This window comes from Meriones unguiculatus, assembly GCF_030254825.1.
Source record: "Meriones unguiculatus strain TT.TT164.6M chromosome 13 unlocalized genomic scaffold, Bangor_MerUng_6.1 Chr13_unordered_Scaffold_34, whole genome shotgun sequence".
NCBI classification, from domain to species: Eukaryota; Metazoa; Chordata; class Mammalia; order Rodentia; family Muridae; genus Meriones; species Meriones unguiculatus.
In genome coordinates, this window is record NW_026843646.1 from 12,034,185 (window position 1) to 12,061,951 (window position 27,767).

Here is a 27,767-nt window from a genome sequence, read left to right on the forward strand (position 1 = left end):
AGGTGGTTGGAAAAACCATTTACTTGTATGGCTATGATTTTAAACATTGAAAACCCAGAATGGATCACTCTCGTGTACGCTTTGCCAATAAGAAAGGTCACATTCCTAATAGTTCCTGTTTTAAATGCCCTAATGAAGCATGATGGATTGGCATTTTTTTCAAGCAGTGAGTGATGACATAGGTTTCTGTATATTGCAGTGTTAAGGAGTGGGGAATGTCAAGAAACTCACATGAAGAAGAGTCTTAGGACCTTGCGGATGGGTTAACTGTAATTGCATCAGCTGCATCAAATTTGCCCTCTTAAATGAAATGGACTTCTTCCCTAAGTGTAGAAGTAATGTTTTCTGGAAGTTTTGGCGACAAGTACTCCTAGGAAATAAAGTGATGCAAGATCTTGGTGGAGGCAGATCTGTCTGTACTGAATGTGTAGTGCTTTTTTGGGTCTTACTGAAATCACAGCTTTATTTAGAAATGAGAATGACAGTTCCCCAAGAGTGTATAATGTGTTTCTAGTTCCTGAAAACTATACTGCACATATATAATTTTTTTCCAAAAATACGCTTAATTCATTTTATGATCTTGTATAAAACCCCATATGTGGTAGCCACAGCTGGAGCCTAGGTCCTCTGAACTCTGGTGAGGGTTTTCTCAAGGTGGTCCATGAATTCCTGATGAGGTTATTTGATGAACACAGTCTTTCCCAGAGGTTCCAGGATCAAGAAGCTGTAGGACTTGGAGATGGCATGAAAGGTGGCCTTGATGGAGTTGCCCAGGGTGGCAGTGCAGCCCTGTCTGATGTTGGCGGTCATTAATACTGGCCATACTTAGCAGCTTTCTGGACACAGGAGCAGAGATGATGCTAGTGCCTCTCGGTTGGGGGGGACTCAGCAGTGTGGAACCACAGCTTCCTGTCACTCTGCATGGAACAATGTGGGGCTTGCCAATCTTGTTCCCCAACTAGCCTTTCCATACAGAAAGAGTGGAAAGCTTGGCCAAGATGATAGCCCCTCGGGTTTTGATTGGCTATATCCTTGGACCACTTAATACCAGGGCCAACATAACTATTCTAGTCCCCAATAGCAACTAAAGCCTTGAACTGGGTCCTCATTGCAGCATCTACCCTGGCACGATCTTCAGAATCTCATCTTTTGGGGATGCTCTCAGGAAAAAGCTGATGGTCTAGGATTCCTTAATGGGTGGGGAATTGTCTCCAGGAACTCGATTTTCAAGTCCTTGACCAGGTGGCCCAGCTTGGTGACAGGGATCCACTCCTTGTCTTTGGCTTTACCTCCAGAAGCCTCACAGCATCTATTATAACCTCAGTCCCCAAGGCTACTGCCAAGTCCTCTGCAGAAGCTGTTGTGGCCTTCCAAGCCTGGACCAGAGGTATTCTGCACCATCCGCTGTTTGCTGTTTTCCTGAAGAGGAGGATGATATAGATAATTCTTAAACAATTCTTTCTTGGCTATTCTCAGAAATAGCACAAATAAAACCATTCTTTAAAAGTAAAATTTCTTGGGCTGTACCCATTTTTATTGGTTACTTTTCTCGTGCTAAGATAAAATGCCATATGGGTCCAGAGGGTTGAGTTTATCATGGCAGGTGAGGCATAGCAGTGTGAAAGTGAGCATGAAAGTAGGAGCAAGAAGATGAGATGCAGGCATAGTGCAGAGAGAGAAAGTGGAGTAAGGTTTTAAACTCTCTTAAGCCCTCCCCCAGTGATGCACTTTCTCCAATGAGCCTGCCACCTTCCCAGGCATCACCACCAACTGGGGACCAAGTGTTTGCATACCAGGCTCTGGAGAATGTTCTCATTCAGGTCATTGCACTATCTGTCTGAGTTAGCCGTCTAGCACTGGGATAAAGCCCATGACCAAAAGCAGCAGGTGGGAGAGTGGGCTTGTTTCGTCTTATTCTTCCAGGGCACATCACAGAGTGAAGGCAGGGAAGGAGCTCACAGCAGGAACCTGGAGGCAGGAACTGAGGCAGTGGTTATGGAGGAGAGCTGCTTACTGACTTGCCCTGCTCCTGCACACCCCCTCTCCCCGGCTTGCTCAGCTTGCTTTCTTAGATCCAGGAGCCTGTGCCACGGCCAACACCACTGCCAGCAGGCTGGGCCTTTTCTCATCCATCAAGAAAATGCTCCACAGGCATTTTCTCAGTTGAGATTCTCTCCTATGACCTTAGCTTGTGTCAAGTTGATCAACAAACAAATAAAACAAAACAAAAACACAACAAACTAACCAGGGCAATATTCAGCATGATGAGTGTTTTTCACATGACACTAATACTTAAAAAGAACACAAAATTTGACAATGAAAAAATAATTTGTATAATTTGGGATGTGTCTTGAGTGAACTATAATTTATAGGGGTAGATAATACATATTTGTATGGAATACTGAATTACACATAGCTTCCAACACATGGCAAAGTGCTCTGTATGCATCTAAGAAAAAATGTTGCCATTTCCCACTCCAAACTTGAAGTTGGTTTGAGCAAGGTGTTATTGGGGGCATTTAGAATTGATTTCTCTTTGTTTAAACACAAAGGCTCTACAAAAATCTGGGTTATTTTGATGAGTTTTTTTGTAGCCGGTGTATCTATATTTCTCTATGTTGTCCCTCTTGCTGTGGATTTCCATGACCTGTAAGTATCAATGACACCTCAAAATTTAATGTAAAATAGCATAAGAACTGCTAGTTCTTTGGTAGTTTTTGGTATGAAAGGTGCATTGTGATTGTCTGAGTCTCATCTATGGAAAACAGCAGTGGCCCATCCTTCAAGAACTCCCTCCAAAGCCATGGTGCTCTTGCTGAACCCAAGTCCCCACTGTATCCTAGTCTTGTCTGGCTTTCTGCTCTGAGTCAGTAAGACCAGTAAGAGTCAGTGTGACCAAAAGTGTATTTGGTTTGTCTGAAGGGTGCAGGTTACTGGGTGCTTTATGTGGTGTGTGTCACTGTTTCCTAAACAGACTGTTAACATGGACCTAGGAAGCAGGTTTGGCTTGGTGTCCTGTGAATGTCACCTGTGTAGGGCATTGTGAATTCATGGTCTACTTGAATTCTGCTGAAGCCAGAATGGAGGAAGCTGTGCTGGATGCCTTTCTGGGATCAGGAGAGGAAAATAGGTTAAGAAATGGCCCAAAAGAAATATGAACAGCAAATGATGCTGACACCAGGGGCAGCTGATCAGGTAGTGGAGCAGGAGAAGGCCTTGAATTTGGCTAATAAGAAGTCAAATTACAAAGAACAGGAGCACAGAAGTGAGTGAATGCATGTTTCTCCTACGTGGTAGAGTGAGCACCATCTCCAAGCATACAGGGAAATACGATAATTTCATGTGCAGAGTGATCCCACATCTTTGTGTGGCTACAAAAACGCCCCCTTTATTTCTTCCTGTGATGATTTTTTGAAAAAATTCATAACCATAGGCAGAGGAAAACTTGCCCTGGGAAGTGGCACTTGCCTGAAAGCTGTCTGTGCCTAGGAGCGGACGCCATGGGCCAGTGCTTAGGCTGTTCTATTAATAGCACTGAGCTACCCAGCAGGTGACACTGGGCCAGAGAACTCAGCCTGTTCTTTCCCCATGGATTCAAAAGCCAAGTTCATGGAGTAGGCATGAGACAGGAAGAGGCAGCAATCCGATGAGCTGGCCTTACAGGTCAGAATGTAGCATGAAGATCTGTGAGTGTTCTCATTTCGCTGAGGCAGGAGGCTTCCTGGCTTCCTCTTCCCATCTTCACGCTGTGTGTGAGAGAGAGAAAGAAAATGAGAATATTCTTTTATGCTCTGAAAACATACCTTGCTTGGTCTCTGTTTTCCCCATCAGGGAGCAGAAAGAAAAATCCGAGATGAAGAGAGAAAGCAGAATAGGAAGAAAGGGAAGGGCCAGGCCTCCCAAACCCAGTGCAACAACTGTAAGTCAACCCCTCCCCAATGCTGATGGTAGCCAGCAGGGTCCTTTGAAGAGACAGAAGAAGCTGGCTACAGGGGAAGGTACGAAGGCTCCAGGTGTGGCCTGCTTTGCCCCTACAGTGCAGACAGGGGCAGCGTTGATATGGAAAGCAAACAGAAGTCCTCCGCGGTACACACAGGACAGCTGGAAGTGGAGGAGCCTTCCACCCTCATTGTACTTCCCAGAATCCCATGCTCTTTTTGTTTATTTGGGCCTGGGGAAGGGCATTTGAAGCATAATCTAGGCTGCTGGGAAAGCTTTGGGGGAGGATCATGGACTTGGCTGACAGTGTTCATGTGTGCATAGCCCTGTTCTGTGGTTGTTGTGGTTTCGTGCAGCCTCTGACGGGAAGCTGGCTGCCATACCTTTACAGAAGAAAAGTGACATCACGTACTTCAAAACCATGCCTGACCTGCACTCGCAGCCCGTGCTCTTCATACCAGATGTTCACTTTGCCAACCTGCAGAGGACTGGACAGGTACTACTTTTGCTCACAGCCTCCTACTGCCCTCCTCAGGGTGTGCTGGTGTGTACGCAGAACAGGCCACAAAAATAAACTCAAGCAGCAGGGGAATGGCAACACAAAAAGTAGGTTTTTACAGAAAACATTGTCTTGGGAGGAAAGCCTGGCATGCTAAGGCAAAGAAAGGTGTGAGCTGTTATTAGAACATTGTTGACAACAGGACAGGAGAAAGCTCCTCATCTGCCTGTTCAAGTTGTGGTGTCTGTGAAGCAGACTCCGTCAGTGCACATATCGCCACCTAGTGGTGAGAGGTAAAACTGTTTCATACATTTCATACATACATTTGCCCAGAGGAGAGAAATTAAGATCTTGTCAACAATTTTTTCCTTAGCAAATTAGTAGTTCTCATTGAGTGGATAAATCATTAGTCATCTGAAGGAAAAAGAGTGTTAGATCTTCCTTCAAAAACACAATAGCCAAGTCCTATGGTTATATCTACAAATGAAATGAAGGATTGGAAATCAAATAAATATTCAATAATTAAATCATTATGACAGCTTAGTTTTGTGGAAGATTATGCAGACACTGAAATTTCATGATGAAAACTATGCATCCACAGGAGATTTAATTATGATTTTGTTCAATAAAAACTAAAAGTAGGGTACTGGTGTGCTGGGTCTAGCACTCCAGTGCTGACGGAGCTGAACTGGACCTTGCTCACGGTTTTTCCTGTGCTAACTGAAGACCGGTCCTCTATAAGGGAAGGTTTCCAGAGTTCTCGGGTGATGCTGATGTTATTTCCTTTACTCTTTAAGGTTACTTCTCCCAAGGGAGAAATGAAAACTGGAGAAGAAAGAGAAGATGTTTCTTAGCATCAGCCCGAGTTTGTTTTGGCCATACTAATTGGGACTTTAATTTTGCCTCGTTTTGTTTTCTTTTGAATCCAGAATCCTTAGCTGAAAGGATTGTTTTGAGAAATAGGAGCATTATGACAAACTCAAGTCCCCTCGCATTCTAAGTGCTGGGACTTGACATCAGCCTGATTTCTCAATCTTGCAGCTTCTCCTTTTTCTGGAGAATGTTTTATATAGTGACAAGGCAGCTGTACAACCAGAGGATCATGGTGTGGGGGGGGTTGCATGTGTGCATATGCATGAGTGTGTGTGTTTATTTGTTTCTCGGTTCATGATATAATATGATAATAAATATATTCATACTTTTTGCATGGAGTACATTTCTACTAAAATTCATTTTAACATTTCTATCTTGTCTTATTACATAGGAACCAATATATAAGAGGAAAGAATATGAATATTGTATCTTGTCCAGAAAAGACAGCCAGCAAGGCTGTGTGTGTGAGAGAGAGATGGTTGCCTGCATGTGCCACCACTGTCTGGCACTGTCTGCAGGATGCTTCAGTTTCTCTAATTCTGATTGTGCTTGCCACTGCTCGTTCCTAATGACACTTGTCCTTGGAGAGCTTCCTTTTGCCACATGACCTTTAGAGCATGAAGAGAGTTAATGAATGAAAAACTGAAATAAAAAGAGGAGGATGTGGCTACCCTTAAAGTGTGGAGATTTTTATTGTATATGTAAAGGACAAAGCAGGCAGAGGGAGGAGTCCAGGCTGAACACGGCCAGCTGACTAAACGGGTGAGGAGAGAGAAGTAAGAGAGAAGCCAAGAGCTGCCACCAGGTTCAAGAGGCAAAGAAAGCCAAAATGGCTGAGTTACATGCTGTTGGAACAGGAAGTCCAGCCAAGAGAGGAGTGTAGAGGAGGGGTTGGGGTGAGGTATGCTGAGAGGAGCCACAAGTCCTGAGGGATGCTGGCCCTATTTGATATGTGAAATAGGCATCCCAGTTAAATATTTGTCCACCAGTTTCTTTGCTGACAGTTTACCCTTACATTTCTGTGGTGATGGGAAACCAGGGTAAGCCCGCTTTGATGAACAAACACGCGGGAGCCAGCACAGCCTTTCTAAAGAATGTGTTTAGATCTTACCAACAGATTTTCTTATTGTCAGGAGCAGCATTTGGCAGAGAGCCAGAGTAACCTGATCAGATCAGACCAGCTTAAGCTAGAAATAGTCACATTTCTGAATTTACTTTATAAAATCTAACACACACACCATTGCTAATCAAATGTATCTTTTTTCCTCTTCACAGATAGTTTGTACAGTCAGACAACTCATTCAGATTTCTGTTTTATGCTGTCTGACATGAGCCTCTTGTTTTCCCCACAGGTGTATTACAACACAGATGACGAACGAGAAGGGTAAGAGCAGTCCTTCATTCTAAGCACATAATGTTTGTTTGTGGGGTGGCAATGCACCTTCCCAGCCTGGGCCGCCCTGGGCAGGAGATGGGACCTTCCCGTGTGCTGTGACCTAGAATGGAGAGAGGGGCAACAGGTGGTCACCTTTTCCTGCAAGCCCATCTTCTGTACCTTCCCTTTCTCCCTGTGATCTGCCTTTGACTAAATGGTAATTTTGCAAATGTGGCCCATCCCTTCTAGTGCACTGTTTGTTGAAATCTTTCTGATAGCTCTTGCTTCCCATCGTTTCATCTCAGCACAAGATCTGGTTGAGAGTGTAAAAGCCTTTCCTGCTTTCAAAACTGCCCGAGACACAAACAGCTCCTGAAGCCTTACTCAAGGTGTTGAATGGGGCCTGAGTAGGTTGAGAACCTGTTCACTGCCCTGTGGGTTTGGGGTAGGAAGTTGTCTTCTGTATCTTCCAGATGTGTCTCTCTGGCCCCATCTTTGCAGAGAATATATGCCCACCTATAAATGTTTAGGGGCAGCTAACTCTTCAGTGTAGTTTCTTTCCTTAACTCATTTTATATACTCAGAAGCTTGCAGGTATGAAAGGGCTGTTTTAAGGTCACGAGATGACTCTTCTAGGACACAGTGACGTTGGTAGCACATTCTCACAGGGTAGGTGTTGAGCTAGCTGCCTTCTATTTGAATATTGCCAGTGACGAATGCTCTCTGCATATGAGGAAGCTCATTATATTATTTCTAAGAGCTGGGTGGTTTCAGCTTTTAGAGTTTAAAGGAGGAAAACTGTACTTTGGCTTATTCTTTTGGAACAACATAGGGCAGAGGCAGGGGCAGACGCCAGAGCTGTTCCTCTGTGGCCTCTGCCAGTTAGAGAATGTCATTTAGGCTTCCAGTCTCTTGAATGACACTGCCTATGTTTAGTATGATCTTCTCTGGTTAATTAATTCTTTTTGGAAACATCCTGACAAACATACCCAAGAGTGTGTTTTACAAATCTTCTTAGGGTCTCTCATTTCATATTGGTTAACAGTTGAGATTATCATAGCACGTTCTCTCTGATAACAGTGTTCAACTTCTGTCCATTCACTCCTGCTCTGCTCTCTGGATAAGCCTTTTCCACCCTCAACATTCAAACTTCTGTTCTTTCCTGAAACTGTTCTTAGTTACAATATAATTTTATCTTTTAATATCTTAATTTCTCTCATGGGAGACTACTAAATTTATACAACAACAGCAAAAAAAAAGAGCATTTTGCCTCTGTGTGGGTTTGTGTACCAGTTACATGCCTATTGCCCATGAAGGCCAGAAAATGGCATTGAATCCCTGGAACTGGAGTTACAGGTGATTATGAACTGTGCTATGGATGCTGGGAATTAAACCCAGGTCCTCTGGAAGAGCAGCCAGTGCTTTTAACCTCATAGTTCTCCAGCCTGACCACTAAGTTGGTTTTGTTTTGTTTTTATTTGCTTTTGTTTTCTGAATACATGTGTTTAGAACCTCCTGAATTGCAGATTATGTTGGGAACTCTCTTATAAGCTCAATGCTATATTTTTCTCTTAAAGCAGGCTAAAACCACATTCATTCCTTAATACGTATTTTATGCTTATTGTTTGCATTAGTTGTGTATACCTAACATCCCAAGATAAATTTCCTACAAACCATAGTCAAACTTTTCCATTCCTATGTAAGACACTTCATAATTGGTGAAGGAAGTATAGCTGATATTGCTGGCTTTATTCCTGAAGCAGAAGTTTTCAAGTGACAGACCAAGGGCCAGATCTTCTTTTGGTGGTGGTGGGGGTGGGCAGGGTCTCAGTCTGTAGCCCTAGCTGCCTGGAACACAGCATGTAGGCCAGGCTGGCCTTGAGCTCACAGAGATCTTCCTCCTGAGTGCTGGGATTAAAGGTGTGTACGCCACACAGCCTCAATCACCCATTTTGAATGGTCTACAGACTAAGATAGTTTCAATAGTTTAAAAACCTCCAGTGAAGACTGGCATTACATGATCGGTGATATGAAGTACACCTGAGCCTCTGCAAGGAATGTTTTTCTGGAACACAGCTGTATTAGTTCCTTCATGTGTTCTCTATGGTTTCTTTGGTGATACAGCAGCAGAATTGAGTGTTACAGTAAGAATCTGAAAAACCTTTGCTGCTGGGCCCTTTTCAGACAAACTTTGCCACCTTCTGTCTCAGAGGAAGACACTCTCAAAGGAATTAAATTAAATAACCCTCAGGCTGCTTAGGACTGGAACTTGTCCAGGACCAAATCTCTAAAATCAGTTGTAAATCCTTTAAGTATTGATTAGAAAGACAAGCATAGTGGCTCATGCCTTTAGTCCCAGAAATCAGGGATCTGAGGCAGGAGAATCAAACGTTTTGGCTAGCCCAGTCTGTCTAGAAAATAAAAACTCCCATTTCAAAAACAGAAATGGGTAGTTTGTTCTTTTTATCCTGGGACAGAAATAATCAGATTTCAGTTGGTTGGAACAAACAAGTGATTAGATCTATGAATTCTAATCTTTAAATCACATATTTTATAAAGAGACAGCATGACGTCATGAAAAGAATGTTGGCTTGAGCTCAGGAAGCCAAGTCCACCCTCTGGACTGTTGTTTATCCACATGAAGCCTCATCCAGCCTTCCTGTCCCTAACCTCCATGTCCTCAGGTCTATACTGAGGGTGCTGTAGAAGGCTCTCTCTCTTACATCCCCAGCATTTGGCATTTTGCTTAGTGGTATTCCTGAGATAAAGTTCACAGGGAGTGTTATAAAGGGGAACTTTAGGAGAGTGTGAAGTGATTGTGCAGACCCATCAGCCTGTCTTTTGCAAGCTAAGTGGCCAGTGACCTACCTGTAACTCCACTGGTCTCTCCATAAGAATTGCCTGTGTTGTTGCGTAGTCATCCATTCCAAGGACAGCCATGTCCTGTACTTCCATACATCTCTGATTGAGCAATGTGGACAGGTTAGTGCCTCTGTGTTAATGCATGCTGGGTCCTTGGCTATTGCTATATGTTAAAGTAATAGCACTCCCTGGATACCTTGGCTAGGTTCTGAATGCTTTTATGTGTATTCTTTTCATAATAGGAAATCTGGGAGATTTCCTGTTATCTCCCAGATTTCCTATTATCTGCCATTAACAGTGAGGAAAAAGGCCTTGAGAAATTTGGAAACTTCTTCAAAGTTGTCTAGCTGGTACATGATAGAAGCACAGGTTGAGCCAGTGCTTACCCATAATTCCCAGCACTCACCAATGTGCCTCCATTGCCCTGTTTCCTCAATTCTAGACCCATGGCTGAGGGGAAGGCACAGGGGTGGGGGCTGGGCATATCCTATTGTGTAAGCTTTCTGGTCTTTACCAAGGCCTAACCTTGTTTCATCTCATGAGCTCTCCTGGCAGGGCAGACAGATCTCTGAGCTCTGAGGACACCGTGTGTGCTCATCTAGCCCTGAGGAGGTACTGACTTCAGTGGCATTGTCACAGCAGCCATCAGGACGATGGATCAGGCCAAGCTTGTGATTTTGAGTTAGCTTCACTGTTTGCGGTAGTTAAAGAGGCTGGAGAATACCCCGCAGAGCGTGTCTGTGCCTTGTGCTCTCCAGAAGCTTCACCACAAGTCCTGGTAGCTTTGTAGCTCTTGCATCAGACCTAACATTTCTCAGGATTTTTTGGATGAATCTTAATATTGTTTGTTGCTTCCAAGGGTCTTGTTTTCCTTGTGATTAACCCCACAAGCCTATGGCTGAGTGTGCTGCTGGCCCTGGGTTTTTCTAACTGATGGCCTCGTGATGGAGATGATGTCAGGGAAAGCTCTGCTCTGTTGCTCTCTGATCCTTTGCAAATGATTATATAGTGTCACTGAGCTGGGCACAAGAAGGCCTTCAGCCTGCATTCTTCTCATTAGAATGCGGGCAAGTCATAGCTGCCTTGTTTGGTTTTGCTTTGAAAAATAAATGAAACTACTGGATTCATAACATAGAAAACTTACTGACTCCTACTGGGTTTATAGATTTGAAAGTGTTTGGCCTCCCAAGAGAAATGTGGTTTATCTGAGATACTATTTTAATGACAAAGCCTGCTGTGGCTTGGATTAAGTTGTTCTCAAAAGTCAACTGAACTGGAAAAATATAAATGAATCTTGCTTTGTGAAGCAGCTTGACTCACACAGCACGAGAAGGTATCTGATAACATTTCAGGCAATTTACCAGTTATTAACCTAATGGTGCCTGGCTGCTATGTGTATGGATTTTTTTTTAATCTTCTAGTTCTAAGTTCATGGTCACTAGTTCATGGTCACTACTATTACAGTTCTAAGTTCTTGGTCAGTTCCAAGAGGAGACAGTATCATGCCTGCTTTTATGACAAAGCAGCAAGGGCAAGGCAGAGGCAGCAGTGTCCTAAAAGTTCTTTACTGCCTTCAGGTGAGACCTGAGTCATAGTTTTTTCCTTAGCTGTTTCTACTGTTTGACATAGAGGAAATAAAATAAGATGGCTCTTGATAGGCTATCCTCAAAAGCATCTCAGATGCTTCTTGGGTAGCTCTTTCATGAGATGGTTCCCTTGAAGGTGGCACATGCGAATAGCCTTTTTTCCTATTAGCTGGATCACAGTGTGGAAGGCTGATAACACATTTGAGCATTCTGTCATTGTGGACACAAGGGCTAAGATTGTTCTTATCCAGCTGCCTCAGAGTGCTCGGGACGTAAGTGAGCAAGGCGGAGATGTGTGTTAAGAAACTCAGTTGGCTGATGCTCCCTTTGGAGGTAAATTAAGTACCATTGGTTTTAGTGATATACGCTTCCAACATGGATAGGAATGTTTTCAGACTGTCCCAGGTAGTGTGCATGTGCTTTTATAAGCTGGGTCCCTACCAACCCGACTTGAGAAGTGTTGAATGGCTCTCTGGTGGCAGGAAGCTCACTCAGGCAGGAGTCACAGTTTTGTGTTACCCGCAGGACTGGGGTTAATTACTGTGTCCATCTCCTATGTGAGACCAGGAGGTAGTGAGCTGTTTGCTCTGGGTGGAAAATCTAGTCTTCTCTGTTCTTGCCCTCAGCCTGTGATCATCGGCATCTTCATTGTCTTCATCTAGCAGTTTGGTGGTGCTTCCCCTCAGTCCCCGACACTCATGGAATTCTCCTGGGAGCCTCCTGTAGAGAGCCTCCTGTAAATTTAGCATTTTTATTATTTTTTTAAACCATGTGTGCATTGCATGTGGGTATGTACACACATGTGCAGGTGTTAGTGGAGGTCAGATGCATTGGATCCCTCGGAGCTGGAGGACAGAAAGCTTAGGCCCCTGCCATGGTGCTAGGAACCTAACTCTGGTCCTCTGCAAGAGCAGTGTACAGCCTTTATTGCTGAACCGCCTCCCCAGCCTCCTTTTAAATTGTATTAAAGTAATTAATTTTTATTTGCACATAATATTTGTACTTATTTATCTGGTGTGGTACGATCACTTGACAGTGTAAATAGTGTATACTGATCAATTTGGTGTAATTAATACTTCTAGTTCCTCAAATATTATCATTTCTAAGTCAACAGCCTCCTTTTAGGAGACTGAGGAGCAGGGAAGTTGAGCAACATGCCAAATTTGTACAGTAATAAACTACAAAGCAGGGATTTAAAATCCATCGAGGTGGTCTGACTGCTGAAGTCCTGTCCTAACCATTCTGCTAAGTGATTGCTAGACACTGCCTCATGGGCTAGTCTCCAGAGAAATGATCATTTTCTACAAGTCTGCATCTACGCCTGAGACTAAAGAATTGAAAATCTCCACTTTTCTGATTTCTCTTCTAATTCCCTTAGTCTGTCTGAAAAGCATAAGAACTTTGAAAGCAAATGCAGAACTGACTCCAGAGAGAATGTTCTGGTCTCAGTGGAGTGGGTTGAACCTTCACTGTGGCAACCAGGAAAGGGAGAACTGTAGGAAGCCAGGACAGTCTTCAAGAGAGGTCTGTTGAAGTGGCCTGTGTTGTCTCCTGTCGGGAGCTCACCGTGGATGTGAGAGGCTGCTGCAACTTGGGTGCCATCAGCTTTTCCGTGGCCCTGACCTTCTGAACAGAAAAGGAGAGGCAGGCTCAGCAACCTCCCTTTTGTGGCTCCATCTTTCTCCCTCAGTGGGGATGGTGGTGTAGAGCCTGCAGGGGAGGACAGGTCAGTACCCTCTGATGTATTTAACCATTTCTGCCTGTCTTCTCCAGCAGCAGCGTCCTTGTTAAACGGATGTTCAGGCCCATGGAAGAGGAGTTTGGTCCGACACCGTCTAAGCAGATTAAAGAAGAAAACGTAAAGCGAGGTATCTCTCCTTCCTGTGTGCCACTGGTGTGAAGGTTAGGGAGTGTCTTGTCAAGAACTCACTCCCTGAGACTGAACCATTCCCAATCCTGGTGGGGTTTCCCTCATATGGGAGGTTACAGGCTTTTCCATTACAGGCCTTGGAGGAACGGTTATGTGGCTCCCAACTCCTCCAGCAGGGAAATACATAGTTCAGAGGACATTGGCTCTGTGAGTGCGTCTCATGAACCAGTGATTCAGAGATATTCAATAGATGAAACAATTAACAACAACAGGTTGGGCACGCCCATATGAGATGGTGGCTCCCAGTTCACCATCACTTGTTTTCACCTCCATTCCTTGGTGTCTTTTCCTCCCTGACTTTACTTAGGAATAGGGCAGAGTCATAGGGAAACCAGGAGTCACACTGGTGTGTGGAATTATATTTACAGCCTGGTAGCTGGTCCAATAAACTATTTTTCAAAGCTTGTGAAACTGCCACCAAAATTGCCACTACAAATTGTATTGGCCTATAAGTAAAAGTTAAGGTATGGCTTCTGAAACTTTGAATTCAGACACAGAGGGCGCTGTAACCTACCAGCGGTAAGAACCACCTCCCCGCTACCTCCAAGAGCTTCTCTTTGGAGAAGGATGGAGACATCACTGGGCCCCTTGCTCTGAGCAGGTGCTTGGCTCGGGTATTGAGGGTTAGTGGCAGCTCCTACTTGTCAGAAGTCGCTCAAGAAGAATGGTGACAGTTAACAGCAAAGCCATCGTTACAGGTTGTTTTTCCTTTGCAGCCACTTGTCAGGGTAACTGGGTCAGAGTCATTTTGGGGCTCCACAAGAGGCTGCCTGCCTTTGGCTGTGTGATGTCTGGGATGTTCAGTGCTGGTTCCTGTTGTGGTTGGCAGGATTGTTGCCATTGGTACACCCCAGAATAAATCTAATGAAAACTGGCTCTGTGGGCAAGCCCTCTAACGGTCTGGAGCCCAGTATGGCCTCTAGGCTAGCTGTCAGCAAGCCTGACAGGGGAAGGCTGAGACTGCCCCACCTGCTCAACAAAACAGAACAAAATGAAGCACCTGAGCTCTTACCAGCCACCCCTGAGCAACAGGAAAAGCAATGGTTTAAGCTGAGGCTATTTATTAGTAGTGCTAATTTTAATAGAATGTAAGCTCTCTAGGGTCATCCTGATGGAAGTTGCTCTTTCCCTCTCTTTCTGTTGTTGAGAGCTTCAAGAAGTTACAGAATTTCCATCAAGTAATAGCTGCCAGTATGTCTTCCTCTTGGGTTTACTCTTCCTTATCTGGATGTAGCCAGGGTCCGCATTCTAAGTATTTTTCTCACACTGTTCACATTGCCTCCTTTTCTGATAGCCTTTGGGTTCTAGGCAGCTTAACTGACATGGAAGTGATGCAGGATTGCTTCAAGGGACTAAAGTTGTAAACTTGTAGGAAATGCAGTCAGTCTGCATATTTACTCGGCACTTCTGTTTTGATGTTTGATAAAGAAGGTACCAGTGCCCAAGTCTGCCTCTCTCCTTCCTCTGCCTCTCCTCCCGTTACCACAGTCACCACAATCTACCTGAACATTCACAGGCCACAGAAGGGAGTTTGGGCAGAACCCCTGTCAATGTGGCCTTTATATGCACAGCTTTAAGAAAGCCTTTGGGATGGAGGGGGAGGGGAGACATGGAGTTTGGATTTGGCTGATTTCATTTCCCAGTCCTGCCTTTGTTTTTCTGCTGATGGTGATGGTAGCTAGGTGGATTTAAGATGATAGTTGAGATGTAGGCTCACCAGTGTTTTGCTGTTATTGTTTTTGCCTGGGGCAGTTTTCCCTAGTGTGGACAGATGAGGGGTTTCAGCTTTTTCTTCCCTTGGGTGAGAAGTTACGCTGCTGCCAGAGGATAAAAAGAGTAGCCCTCTGGGATGCTGGACTGCACCTGAATGACAGTGGCCAGTTTTTTGTTTGTTTGTTTGTTTGTTTGTTTTGTTTGTTTTTGTTTTCTGGGAGCTGACCTTTCAGCATGATTGCTGGAGTGGTGGGCACAGGAGGAGGACTCAGTGGTCAGGGGAAGCAGAAGCAAGGGTGACCATGTTTGTGGGACCCCACAGGTGCATCTTAGCCTCCCGAGGTCCATTTACATTGCTGAGATCGGCAGTGCCTGCCCATCTTAGCCTGCACACTCCCCAGTTCAGAGCTCTTACAGAGAAGTGAAAGGAAAAGCTATGCCCTCGCTGGAGGGCACAGGGACCACACCTACTTCCTGGTTGCTTCTGTAGGTTGAAGACTGAGCCTCTCTGTGTGCTGGGCCTAGATGAAGCCTACCACAAGGACCTTATTTCCCAGAACTGGCAGCAGGCACCTATGTGCTGGATGCTAGTGTCCTACTTCACAGATTATCCAGACAGGGAAAGATTAAGTCATTAGGGTCACAGCAGGGGCTGAGCTGGACTTGCACCCAAATCTGTGATTCTCTGCATCCTAAGTTCTTCCTGGACTGTCCTAGGTGCTACCCTGGTACCCTTCCAAGCCTGTGCAGGAGAATGTCTGCCTGACCTGCTCTTCTCCTGGTGTCATTCCTTTCTAGATTTGGTGCTTCTATGCTCTTCACAACTCAGAGATACTTGAGTATCTTAGCCTTCTCCCTCACCTCACCATGGTAGGAGCTGTCTGGAAAGCATCCTCTTTTTGGCTCTTTCTTTATGACTCTCACAATGGTGTCTAGGTCATCTGGTACCTGCCTGTCTCTCCTAATGGACCATAAACTCCCTAAAGACAGAGAATGGGGTCTATTAGCTCTCTGCCTCAACCTCAGCTCTTGGTATATACAGCCTATGGCACCCAGGAGCCTTCAGTGGTATTCACTGAATGAGCACAGGGAACAGTAGTCATGAGGAGACTGTGTGCCTTTCTTGAGAAACTAAAGTGTGGATCTAGGTGTCAGAGCTGGTACATCCCAGTAGTCATTGGCCTGTTGGCAGAGCAGGTGGTGTCAGCTTGAGACTCCCATGTGACAGGAGTCACGCTGGCTGTCCCCTTCTCTTGCAGTGCTTTTGTACGTGCGGAAGGAGAGTGATGACGTGTTCGACGCCCTGATGCTGAGATCGCCCACAGTGAAGGGCCTGATGGAAGCGGTAAGCCACAGCCCCCTCAGCCTCCAGAGTCCCTGCCCTGCCACCTGGGCAGAACTTAGGTGGCTCCATGGTGCCTTGTTGGCTTGGCTAGCGTATTCCAAAGTGGAGAGAGGACATGTTGGTTATGGGGAAAGATCTGCTGCAGAACTGCAGTGGTTTGAGATGATTCTCCCCTTCTCTCCACTGCCCTAGGCCAGGGTTAGCAGCACGACCTAGGGAAAGCTGTGTTTTATTCACACGCTGTTCACCCAGCTTTGACTGTGCCTCAGTATGAGCAGTTTCAGAGACAGCTGTGCAGTAGGGAATAGGCTGTGACAGTGATGGGGACCAGCGCTGCCTCTCACCTCTCCTGGGGGCTGCTGGTCTGAGAAATGCATCGGATGGGATATTTGGGCTTATGGCTGAACACTGCAGTACGTGAGGAAGTTCCTATGTGTAGACCACACAACGCAGTGGCCTGAGATCACTTTCATTTGTACTTTTCCCTGGTGTGTGTCCATGCTAGAACATGCTACAAACCAGCGCTTCCTTCTCTTTACTGGCAGAGTAATCATTCACTGTATGAACACAACATACTTCATTTTTTTTTTCATTCATTCAGCTAACAGGTCCATGTGCTTTTCCTTCTTGGGGTGCTCCTGAGAATGCCCTGCTGTGAATGCTCACGGGCTACTTTCTGTTTGGACATCTGTTTCCAATTCTTTAGGAGTATATACAGAGTAAAACTGGCAGGAAGACACAAAATGTCCTCTATTACACGATTCAATTTATCAGTAATGTCCAGAATCAATGACTTCTGGGAGAGAGAAAGCAGGCAAGTTTGCCATGGGTTGGGGAGCAGAAGGAAGATCTACACTAGTGCATTTCCTGTGGAAGTGATGAGAAAGTTTTGGAACTTGAGAGAACAGCTGTGTGATATTGTGAATGTATTGTGAGTGTCTATCTACAGTTCTGAGTAGTAATCAGAAAAAAATTAGAAGAATGTGGCCACGGTGGGTTTCATACTGCTCCCACTCTGGCATTTCATGACCCTGGTCATTCTGAGCAGAGCAGCACTGTCACTCTCCAGAAAGCGCAGGAGGAGGCTTGGCAGCTTTTTGTTTGTCGTGACTTGTGGGGACTATTGATTTCTATTCTACTCAGAGCAGAAACAAATCCAGAAGCAAATGCAAGAAAGACTATGGAACTTCTAATGAACTATGATTTTTGTTGTTGTTTGTTTTGTTTTGAGACAGGGTCTTACTGTGTAGCCCCAGCTGACCTGCAATTCACTGACTGTATAAGCAAGGCTGGCCTATATAATTCAGAGATCCACCTGCTTCTGCCCCGGTAGTGCCAGGACTAAAGGCTGTGTCACCACCATCATGGGCTCTGAATTTTAAACTGATTAGAAAGAACAGATACTGCAAAAGGCCTAGAAGGGATGAACCAAGATTTTTTTTTAATGACCTTGAAATTGCTGAAGGATGGATAAATGGTCTACAAAATAATGTAAAATAGTCAGATTTCTCTGAACATCATTGTCCACTTCCATACCTTAGTCTGGTTTTTAAGAGCAGATAAAATAAGTGTTTATAGGAGTATCTAGAGGTTATTTCAATGCACATTCTTAGTCCTTCCTGCTGAAGAGGCAATGTTGCTGAAGATTCAGGCTGACCTGGATTCTTGCCTCACCTTTCTGAGCACAGGGATTATGGGACTGTAAGCATATACCACGAGGCCTTGTAGGAATCCATATTTAACCAACTCCTAGAACAGCCTGAGGGATGGATGCCACAGATCTAGAACAGGTTTGAACTGCTGTGCTATTCTGGGATCCTGCTTTGGTCCTTGATGTCTTTTTTTCCTTCTGTAACCTCTGTCTACTTTCATAAGTACCCTGAAGATGTGTTCATACTGGACCACTGTGGAACAAAAGGTCACTTCACCTACTCAACAGCAACTTTTCTAACTTTTCAGCCTCCCTTCAACTCCTGTGTTGTTTTGGTAGATGGTAAATGGGGGTGAGGCAGGGGAATGGGTAGAGAGAGCTGCAAGCCTTGGAAACTTCAGGTTCCCTCCATGGCTTTAGTCATAGTCTTCAGGCAATTCTGGCTTCATCTTCCTTTCAACTCTGGAACAAAAAGTTTCCTTAACGTTTAACACAAACTACCTGCTTGCTTCTGGAGTGTTACAAGTGGGAAAGGTGGTCAAGAAGAGCCTTTTCAGGGTCCACAAGTGGGCTGGTAGTGATCTACAAACCAAGTTCATTGACCTTAGGGGTGTCAAGACCACAGGCTCTGTCGAAGGGGACCATCAGCGTGTGATGGAGATGGTGTCTTTTGAAGAACACTAGAGCTTACTGATGTAGTTCTCTTTTTAAAAATGATTTATTTGTTTTATGTGAATTGGTGTTTTGCCTGCATATATGTCTGTGTAAGTGTGTCAAGTCACTTGGAGCTGGATTACAGTCAGTTGTAAACTGCCATGTGGGTGTTGGGAATTGAACTCAGGTCCTCTGGAAGAACAGGCAGTGCTCTTAACCACTGAGCCATTTCTCCAGCTAATGTAATTCTATCCTGAGTTGATTTGTGTCTCTGTGTGAGGTAGGAAAACACTGACCGGAATGTGGATCCGCCGAGAACCAGGATATTTTATTATACTCACATTTACCAGTACATGTTTGTATGTTATAATAAATATGCACATGGGTATATAATATGCATGTGTAATGTATGTGTATTCCTATATATTGTAATATGTATGCATAAAATTAATACATAAATTTATACATCATCTCTCCATATCTAGAATTTGTTTCACAACTTTCCATAATACTAAACTTCATGAGTACTCAAGTCCATGTGTTTTATATAAAATAGCATATTCCTATGCAACTTCGGCAATCCTCCATCTGCTTTAAACCATCCCTAGTTACACTACCTGATGAATGTAAAAGCTATGTAAATAGCATTGTTTAAGAAGTAATGGCAAAAAATGTCTATACATATTCAGCACAAGCACAACTTTTATAAAATACTTTTGATCTTTAGTCACTTAACCCTGTGGGTGCTGCCTGCAGTTATCGAGGGCAGACTGTATAGATGTCCGTATTGTTAGTGGCATAAATATGGGTGATATGTGCTTGTGTGAAATGAATCCACATATGTAAACGTGTCAAGAGTACAGTGGAGTGGTCAGTATTCCTGTCTTCAGCCATGACTCTGTTACTTGGATATATGTTCCCTCTTACTTATTTTATTGCAGTTTTGTCATTAGCATACAAAACATTAGATTAAAACATTTTTGAACGAAGTGAGTTTTAGTACACTCTCCTCCCTCAGTCTTCCCACCTCTTGTCCCCAACCTCTGGCAACCTCCTTCAGTCTCTTTTCTTCTTTCATGTCATACGTGCCCTCGTTTTTTCTGGTTTTGTTTTTAAAGTAGTCTTTTACTTTTTAAAAAAAGAAAATAATTATTGACAGTGATGAAATGTGACTCTGTCACCTAAAAAAAATACAACTGTGTTCCCACCCTTTCTTCAGGTGTGAACTGGTATTTGAATCAGAAGGTACCATATCAGACAGATTCATGAACAGTTCCGAGGTGGTGACTTTCTGTAGCCCACATGGATGTCCTACAGCCTGTGAGCCAGGCCACATGATGGGTGCAGTAGCTCGGTTAGCTAGAAGGTGGTATGCTCACTTTAAAAAAACTGGTGTTTGTGTGTATGTGTGTGCACATGTATTTTCATCAGTGAGCATGGGCTGTGTCATGTGTGGAGGTCAGAGGACAACACTGAGGTCACTTCAGCTTCCCCCTGATTGAGACAGGCTCAGTCTCTGCTGTAGCACCTGCTGCAAGTCCATGGGAGCTCGGCCATCACAGGTGTGCACTGCAGCATCTGGCTAAACGTGCAGTTTGGACATCCAGACTCAGGTCCCCATGCTGTGTGGCAGGCACTTTAACCACTTAACCACTGATGTGTGTGGGCTTGCTATTTCTTGAGACTGTTTCAGAGCTTGCCTGGCTCTTACCACAAGCATACACAGCAGCAAGCAAAAGATCATACCTCCTAACTGTGCTACTTCCTGTGGGCCAAGCATTCACACACACTAGTCTAGGGGGGCCGTTCCTGAAACCACCACACAGTAACCTTACGAAGAGTGAACTTTGACCATGGAACCTGGGAGCTTGTTCTGGAGGTCAGTGAAGCCACTCAGACCTCAGGGCTCTTGCACATGCTGTCCCCTCTGACAGGATGCTCTTCTTTCATATCACGATGTTGGGGCTGCTCACCCCCAGCTCGTGGGGCCTGTCAGACCACTCACATAAATAACACCTCTTCTCTGTGTGCCTCCACCTGCTTTATTTTATTTCAACCTGGTGTCTTGATCAGTTTTTATTGTCAACTTGACATGACCTAGAGTCACCTAGGACAAGGGACCCTCAGTTGAAGAATTGCCTGAGACAGACTGGCTTTTGGCCATTTCTGTGAAAAATTGTCTTGACTGATGAAAGATATGGGAAGACCCAGCCTGCTGAGTCAGCACTGTCTCTAGATGGCTGAGCAAGAGCCAGTCAGAAAACCAGTAAGCAGCTTTCCTTTCTGCCTTTCTGCTTTACTTCCTGCTTGAGTTTTTTAGCTTCTCAGTAACAGACTGGTATTTGAGGTATAAGAGGAAATAAACTTTGTCCTCAAGTTGCTGATGGTCAGAATGTTTTGCTACTGCAAGAGGAAAGAAGCCAGACCCCCTGGCATACCTAATATTGGTTGGGTGTTCCTTCCTTCTTTTCTCCAGTAGAATATGCAGTCCCGAGGGGTTTGTCTCTTGCTGTCAGTTGCATATCCTCAGGCCTTGGGCACAATGTTTGTTGCAAATGTTTGCTATTCGCAGAGTATGTCCCACCATGCTGAGTGCTACAGGCTCCTTTTAATTATTGTCATACTCCTATGAACATGGCATGGAAATAGCATCATCACCATTTTACAGATAGGGAAAATGAGGCTGGAAGACATAGGTGCCTCTTTTACCTAGCTCTACCCTAAATGGTGGCACCACCCTAAGCTCTCCATCAACTCAAGTCTAGGTAGGCAGATGTCCATATGTTTACATAAAAGAAGAATAAACAATGCCAGTCACACAAAGAGTAAAGGGAAAGCAAGAGTCGATAATAAGCATCCAGGAAAGAGGCGGGATAGACAGTTGATTGATCAGCCCTTTGCCGAGTACATGCTTTGGAGAGTGGAGAGCCTAATTACTGAAAAGAGGAGCCAGGAATGGATTCCTTTTTCTTTTAGAAAAGGGCAAATGAACAGACATGAGACTACTGCTGTTGAGTAAGCAAACTTTTTCACTTGAAAATTAAAAAGAAATTGCAAGTGACACTAACCAAAGCCAAATCTTAGAAGGCAACTGAGTGAGAATAATTAGGTGAAAATACTGGGGACTCCATCCTCCCCCTCCCCCTCTCCCTCCCCCCAGCACATGTACACATGCAGCAAGCACTATGCACAGAAAGGAATGCTATCCAGGGCTTCCTACTTTTTTGTGCCATGAGTGCCTTTTGCAATTTCAAATCCATTGACTCTTTGAGAGTGCTTTTAAGTATCTAAAATAAAACAGAATTACAAAGAAAAGCAATGGCATTATGAAAGGCAGTCACCAAGATGGTAGAAAGTGTCTGTGATGTAGGATAGTGCATCAGATATGATGTAGGGATAAGATGAGTAGCACCCAGTGGGGTGGGTGAGTGCAGCCCATACTGTGAAATGCATACGGAAATTTTTAAAGATTCATTATTTTGTGTGTATGTCTGTGCACATCTGTCCCTACTGATGAGGAAGTAGTGAACATCCTTGTGGAAATAGAACCCGAGTCCTTTGCAAGAAGAACAAGTGCTCTTGGCCGCTGAGCCAGCTTTCCACCCTGCAGGCCGAATGCTAATGCACCACAAAATATCCGTGATCCCCACCACCAAAAAACAAGCTAGTTGCTGTGTGGGAAAGGCATAGAAAGGTTCTGGTTTGAGGCTAATTTAAGTATGGGTGTATGTATGTTGTCCTATCCGAGTTCTGTGCATCGTCTTGCTGTGGCTCTGGCCAGCTATGCTGAGGAAGTAATCAGGAAATAATGTGGAAGCAGGCTGCTCTCAAGGAGTTTCTGAGAACTAGTTCTGTTCACTGAGTGGTTCTAGATCCCCAGGGAATGAGTAAGGAAGTGAGGTCACTCTTGAGAGCCTTGCCATTTCAGCAAGAACTGAATTCAGTTCAGAGCTCAAAAGACAGAGCTAGTTCACCATACTGGGTTCCTCTCTCTCTCCCTCCTCCCTCTCCCTTCTTCCATCTCTTTCTGGGTCTCATGTGTCCCAGGCTGCCTTCAAAACTTGCTATGCAGGGGAGGTTGACCTTGAACATATGCTCCACCTGCAGTGCTGAGATTGTACAGATACCCTTCACACCCAGTTTATGTGGTCTTGGGGCTCAAACCTAGCCTTGTGTATACTAGGAAAGCACTCTTATCAACCTGTCTAAAATGGAAGTGGCTTCCTTTTATTTGCATATGCAAATAGGACACCAAGGGGCTTGCCAAATAGTGTAGGGGCCTCAATGGGAGGAAGAGAGAAGAGAGTAGAGGCAATGTAAAGTATTCCTGAGAGGCTTAACATTTTTTATTAACTTCTCAACTTTTTATTTCTCATTTTATTGAATTATGGTTCAATTGTCTTTGTTACACATTATAAGACAGAGTATCTTTGGGAAATTCAGTATGTGTATGTGTATATGCATTTACTATTTTATAAACTAGATCAACCGTGTCATTGTAATTTATCTGCTAAATTTCTCCAATTCTGAATTAAGTCTTCCACCATGCGTGTGTGTTTTTGAGACTTCCTGTGTCCATTCATTTCCCTTAGCTTTTGCCTCTCCAGCTGCTACTCATCTGCTTTTCATTTTATCTGCCTATTTGTTTGTTTACATTTTCTGCAAACAGGCCCTTCTAACACAAGGCCTGTTTTCTTTGCTGCCTCCAGGCTCTTGTGAGAAATGTTGCCTTTTCTATTTATTTGAATGTTCATGTGGAAGTCAGTAAACAACTTGCAAGTGTCAAGGTTCTTGCCTTCCACCTTGTGTTTCTGGAGTTGAACTCACCTGGCCAGCCTTGGTGGTGAGGGCCTTTACCCACTGAGCCATCCCACTGGCCAACAAGTGTGTTGTTTTGTTTTGTTTTGTTAACTTTTGTTCATTGGGCCTTATTGTGGCTGTGGGGAAACCTCATCAGGACCACCAGTGATGTGCCCCACGCAGGCAAGAGGATACTTGTCTAGTCTGTCTTTATCACCCTGCCTCTCTGTCTTGCTTCTGAGTGTACATATGGTGAAGAGGTCTTTCTGCCCTGTGGTAGGGATGGAAAGGCAGGAACCTAGGGTTCTCTGGAACAAACTTTTCTCAGGATCTCAGCTCTCCCCTAGGGTTCTGCAGCCCTTTTCTAGCCTGTGCTGCACTTCCTAAGTCTGGGTCCCAACCTTACCTGTGAGCCACTAGCGAGGGCATGGCACATATTTGGAGTAGATCTTTCTCGAATACATCTTGCCACTTTGTACTTACAAAAATGACACAATCATAAAAATAAGCACTGTGGAATTATACAAAGTAAAAGGGAGCTTGAATCTGACCATTTATCAATGTAGCTATCATTAATAGATTGCTATGTCATTTAAATATTTTATATACATTTAAATATATGTAAACGTGAAAAATTCAGACAAGATTATATTATATTGACAAATTTTCACTTATTTTCCCCTCTAATATGCTAGCAATTTTTAAAGTGTAAGTGAAGAAAATGTCAAGATATTTAATGCATATTTGTTATGACTTTCCTCTGTTATGAACAGGTATGTTCCAAACATGTTTGAGCATGAGAGTATTTCTGTATGTCCGATTACTAGACATGATGTCAATGGCTCATATTCACTTTTAAAAACTATGCTTCTGTCAAACTTCTTTTCCAGGAGGCTGAGGGGTCACTATTCCTTATATAGAATCTGAACACTGCTGTTTCCTCATGCTCTGACCAACATTAGATTATGACTTCAGTTTTGTTTCGTTTTAGATTTTTTAGATTTATTTTTAATGTGTCATTTGTCTGCCGTGTATGCAGGTACATATGGAGGCCAAAAGAGGGCATCAGATCCATCAGAGCTGTAAACCAAAAGCAGAAAATGTTTAAACCTGCTGGATCTCTCATTCCCCTTCTTCCCCCCCCCACCCTGCTTGGTTTTCCAAGACAGGATTTCTGTCCTGGACTCACTTTGTAGACCAGGCTGGCCTCCAACTCACAGATCCACCTGCCTCTGCCTTCCAGAGTGCTGGGATTATAGGGGTGTGTCATGGCACCTGGCTCATTTGCATTTTTGATAGTTAAATTAAAAGTACTATCCTATCATTATTTTCATTTGAAATTTTTAAATAAAAGTTCAGTGCAGTTTTCATATGCTTATTGCCTGATTATATTCTTCTTGTATATAATTTTTCTGTTTTTTTCTTTCTTCTCTGCCCTGTTCCCCATCGAGTTCTTTTTAACAAAGCAGTTTGCTCTGTATATATTGTTTGTATTTTAAAATGCTTCCCAGTACATTATTTTTCTTTGTGGTATGTTTGAGCTACTGATATTTCAGAATTCCACAGTTATTACTATTCAGGCCTGTTTTGCAGGTGTCATGTCTCCCAGAAAAACTGTACTTAGGATGATGGCTATCTGAAGAATGAACTCATGTTTATCTTTTCCTGTGCTTTCATGGTCTCAGTGGTCTCATCTTTCATATATAAATCTTTTATCCACCTGAACTTTTTCTCTCACTACCTCTTGAGGTTGGTCTGGAGAGCATTCCATCGCTCATGCTGACCTCAGGGCTGGGCTCACAGGGGTGAGCCACTGCAAGTGGCTCAGTTGAAATGTGTTTTGATGCATGGCTACCTATTTAATCCAACATTGTGAGTAGATGTTTTTTTTTTCCAAGGGATCGGAAATGCCACTTTTATCAAGATTGTTTTGCTGACTGATTTAAGATCTATCCAAAGGGAGAATCAAAATTGGGATGGCACTAGACATGGGCTCTGACACACTGCGAAGCATGAGCTGCATTTCTCTTCCTTCTAAGGGCAGAGGAAATAATGACTTGGTGAAACTAGTCAGGGCCATAGTTAGTGAGCTGTGACTCTGTGGCTGCTAACGTGGATTGGGGCTCCATTCACTTCTCTACGCCTCATTTTGCTAATCTATAAAGCCAGTGGCTTGGGCTGAATGGTCTCAGCAGTTAGTGCAGGGAAAGTGTTCATCATGAGATTTCCTGACGTGTCTCATTAGGGGACTGTGCTGTGCTCAGATGTGAGGTCTGAGCTGGAATGTTGTGCTTCCCAGTGTGTCCCTGCTCTCTGCTGACCACTTTCCTGTTATTCATGTTTCAGCTGTCTGAGAAGTAAGGGCTGCCAGTGGAGAAAATCACAAAGCTTTATAAGAAGAGCAAAAAGGGGTAAGAAAAAAGCTAACTCAGCTAGCTGCCCTGTCTGCAAGGTACATTTTTAATATAGCTTTACCTGTTGTCACATCCGTGGCCCACGATGCTAGCAGTTCAGGCAGGGAGACCCACGGTGCATTTCTAACATGTCACCCGAGGTGCTTTCATCTACTGACAGCCTCACAAGGGCGGGAGTGGTCTAGAGGTGGTAGGACATCAGGGAAAATGACGTTGCAGAACTACATGTAGCTCTTCACATTGGCTTCTGAGTGACACAGTACGGACAAAAATTAGCTGAGGCTAAAGGAAATTATTTCAAGGTAATCATTAATGAAATCTCAAATGGGCGTCAGGCTGCTCGCCCACATGGTAAGGAACAGTGAACAGTTAGTCCTTCCTGGTTGGGTGGTGAGGAGCCTCTGGGTTCCCTGATCCATTTCCTCCTCACAGGCTCACTGAGGAGGAATGAAGCCCAGGGCCTGCTTAAGTATTTGCCCCAGGTCTCACTTTCAGTAAACAGAAAGCATAGTCAATGCCTGCAGGGAGGTGGGCCGCTTCAATGGCCTCAAGGAGCAAGTGCTTCCCTCTCCTCTGCCCCTCTTAAGACCTTTCTAAGGCTTCCTCTTTGGGAGTAGGTACCATAAAACTCTTCTGGACCCTTTTCATAAAGAAAATGTGACCTGGGTTCTCAGGCTTTCTGATTTTGGAGTCTTTGGCTGACTGAGCATCAAACTTGAACTCCTGTTAGACACTCAGTGAATGTGTGCTGCAGTTCTTTCCAAGATCAGTGCAGTAGGCTGGGGATACCACTTTGAGTGAAGCCTCAAGTCTTGCTGGCTAGAGAGCTTCAGTGTGGACAAACACACTGCTGATAGCACTGCCTTTCAGCACTGGGCCTGTGAAGGCCTATGCATAAGGCTTTTATCCCAACATCAGCCCACTAAGCGTGGGTGCCTTTTAATTCTGTAAAAGAACAAACTGAAGGTATGGCAGCATCCATGATGACACCACTATAAAGTGATTCAGGGAGTCATTCTTTCTCAAATGGAAATCTCTTTGGCTAACAAGAGTGAGACAGGCTCAGGCACTTCTCAGTCACAGATAGAGGTGCTGGAGGGACACTTTACTGGTTAAGAGCGTGTGTGGCTCTTCCACAGGACCCTGGTTTCATTCTCAGCACCTACATGGCATCTCACAACTACCTGCAATTCTAGTCCAGGGGATTAAATTGGTCTTCAGAACTCTGAGGGTACCATGCACACATACCATACACAGAGATGCATTCAGGCAAAACACTCAAATATAAGACAAAAACAAAATTTATATTAAAAAAAATCACAGATATAGACTCTGGAAGTTGGTTTTCTTGAAACCAAACTGCCATGGAGTAGGCAGCCAGGAAGAGGTGAAGTAGCTTGGGGTGAGGCAAAGCCAGCTTTAGACCCAGCTCAGGCGTTCATTGGCTGGAGAGCCATTGACCTTACTGAGTTGTTTCTTACTTGCAAAACGCTGCTGATAAAACTTGCCTTTATAGTTGCTGTAGAGTCATATGTAACTTTTACTGTACATGTGTGTTCAGCCAAGGGCAGTTGAGGTTTGTAATGAAAATACAGAGGGGCCTAAGAATGTGATTAGTCAGTAGCTTGAAGGCTGCTCTTGCATAAAGCCCTCTGTTCACTGGCTTTGTTTCTTACTCCACCCCATCTCACCCAATTTCGGCAGCATCCTGGTGAACATGGATGACAACATCATTGAACACTATTCAGATGAGGACACCTTCATCCTCAACATGGAGAGCATGGTGGAAGGCTTCAAGATCACGCTTATGGAGATCTGAGCGCTGGGCCCAAGTCCCCTTGACAGGAGCTTCTGGTGCACTCCTTCCTGGGAGAGGTGGGCTCGCTGCCCTACAACCTGGAGACCCATCTCACCCATCTCAAGTGACTGTTACAAGACTGCTTGGAAGGGGGCAGGGCCCAAGGCCCACCAATAGACCAACAGTCAACTCTTCTACTTGCTTGGAGCTGAAGCCTGTATCCCTCGGCTAAGTTCTTTAAGCCTGTCAGGCCCTTATTTATTGTCCATTTTTTCCCCAAGAGCCTGGAGTCCAGGCCCTCCAGGACTCTACAAGTTACTGATAGCTC

The 27,767-nt window shown here is 44.3% G+C and overlaps 1 pseudogene; it reads left to right on the forward strand.

Moving 5' to 3' along the window:
• Positions 1-27,535, forward strand: part of LOC132650922 (grainyhead-like protein 2 homolog) — a 59,538-nt pseudogene extending 32,003 nt beyond the window's left edge.
• Positions 27,536-27,767: the final 232 nt, after the last annotated feature.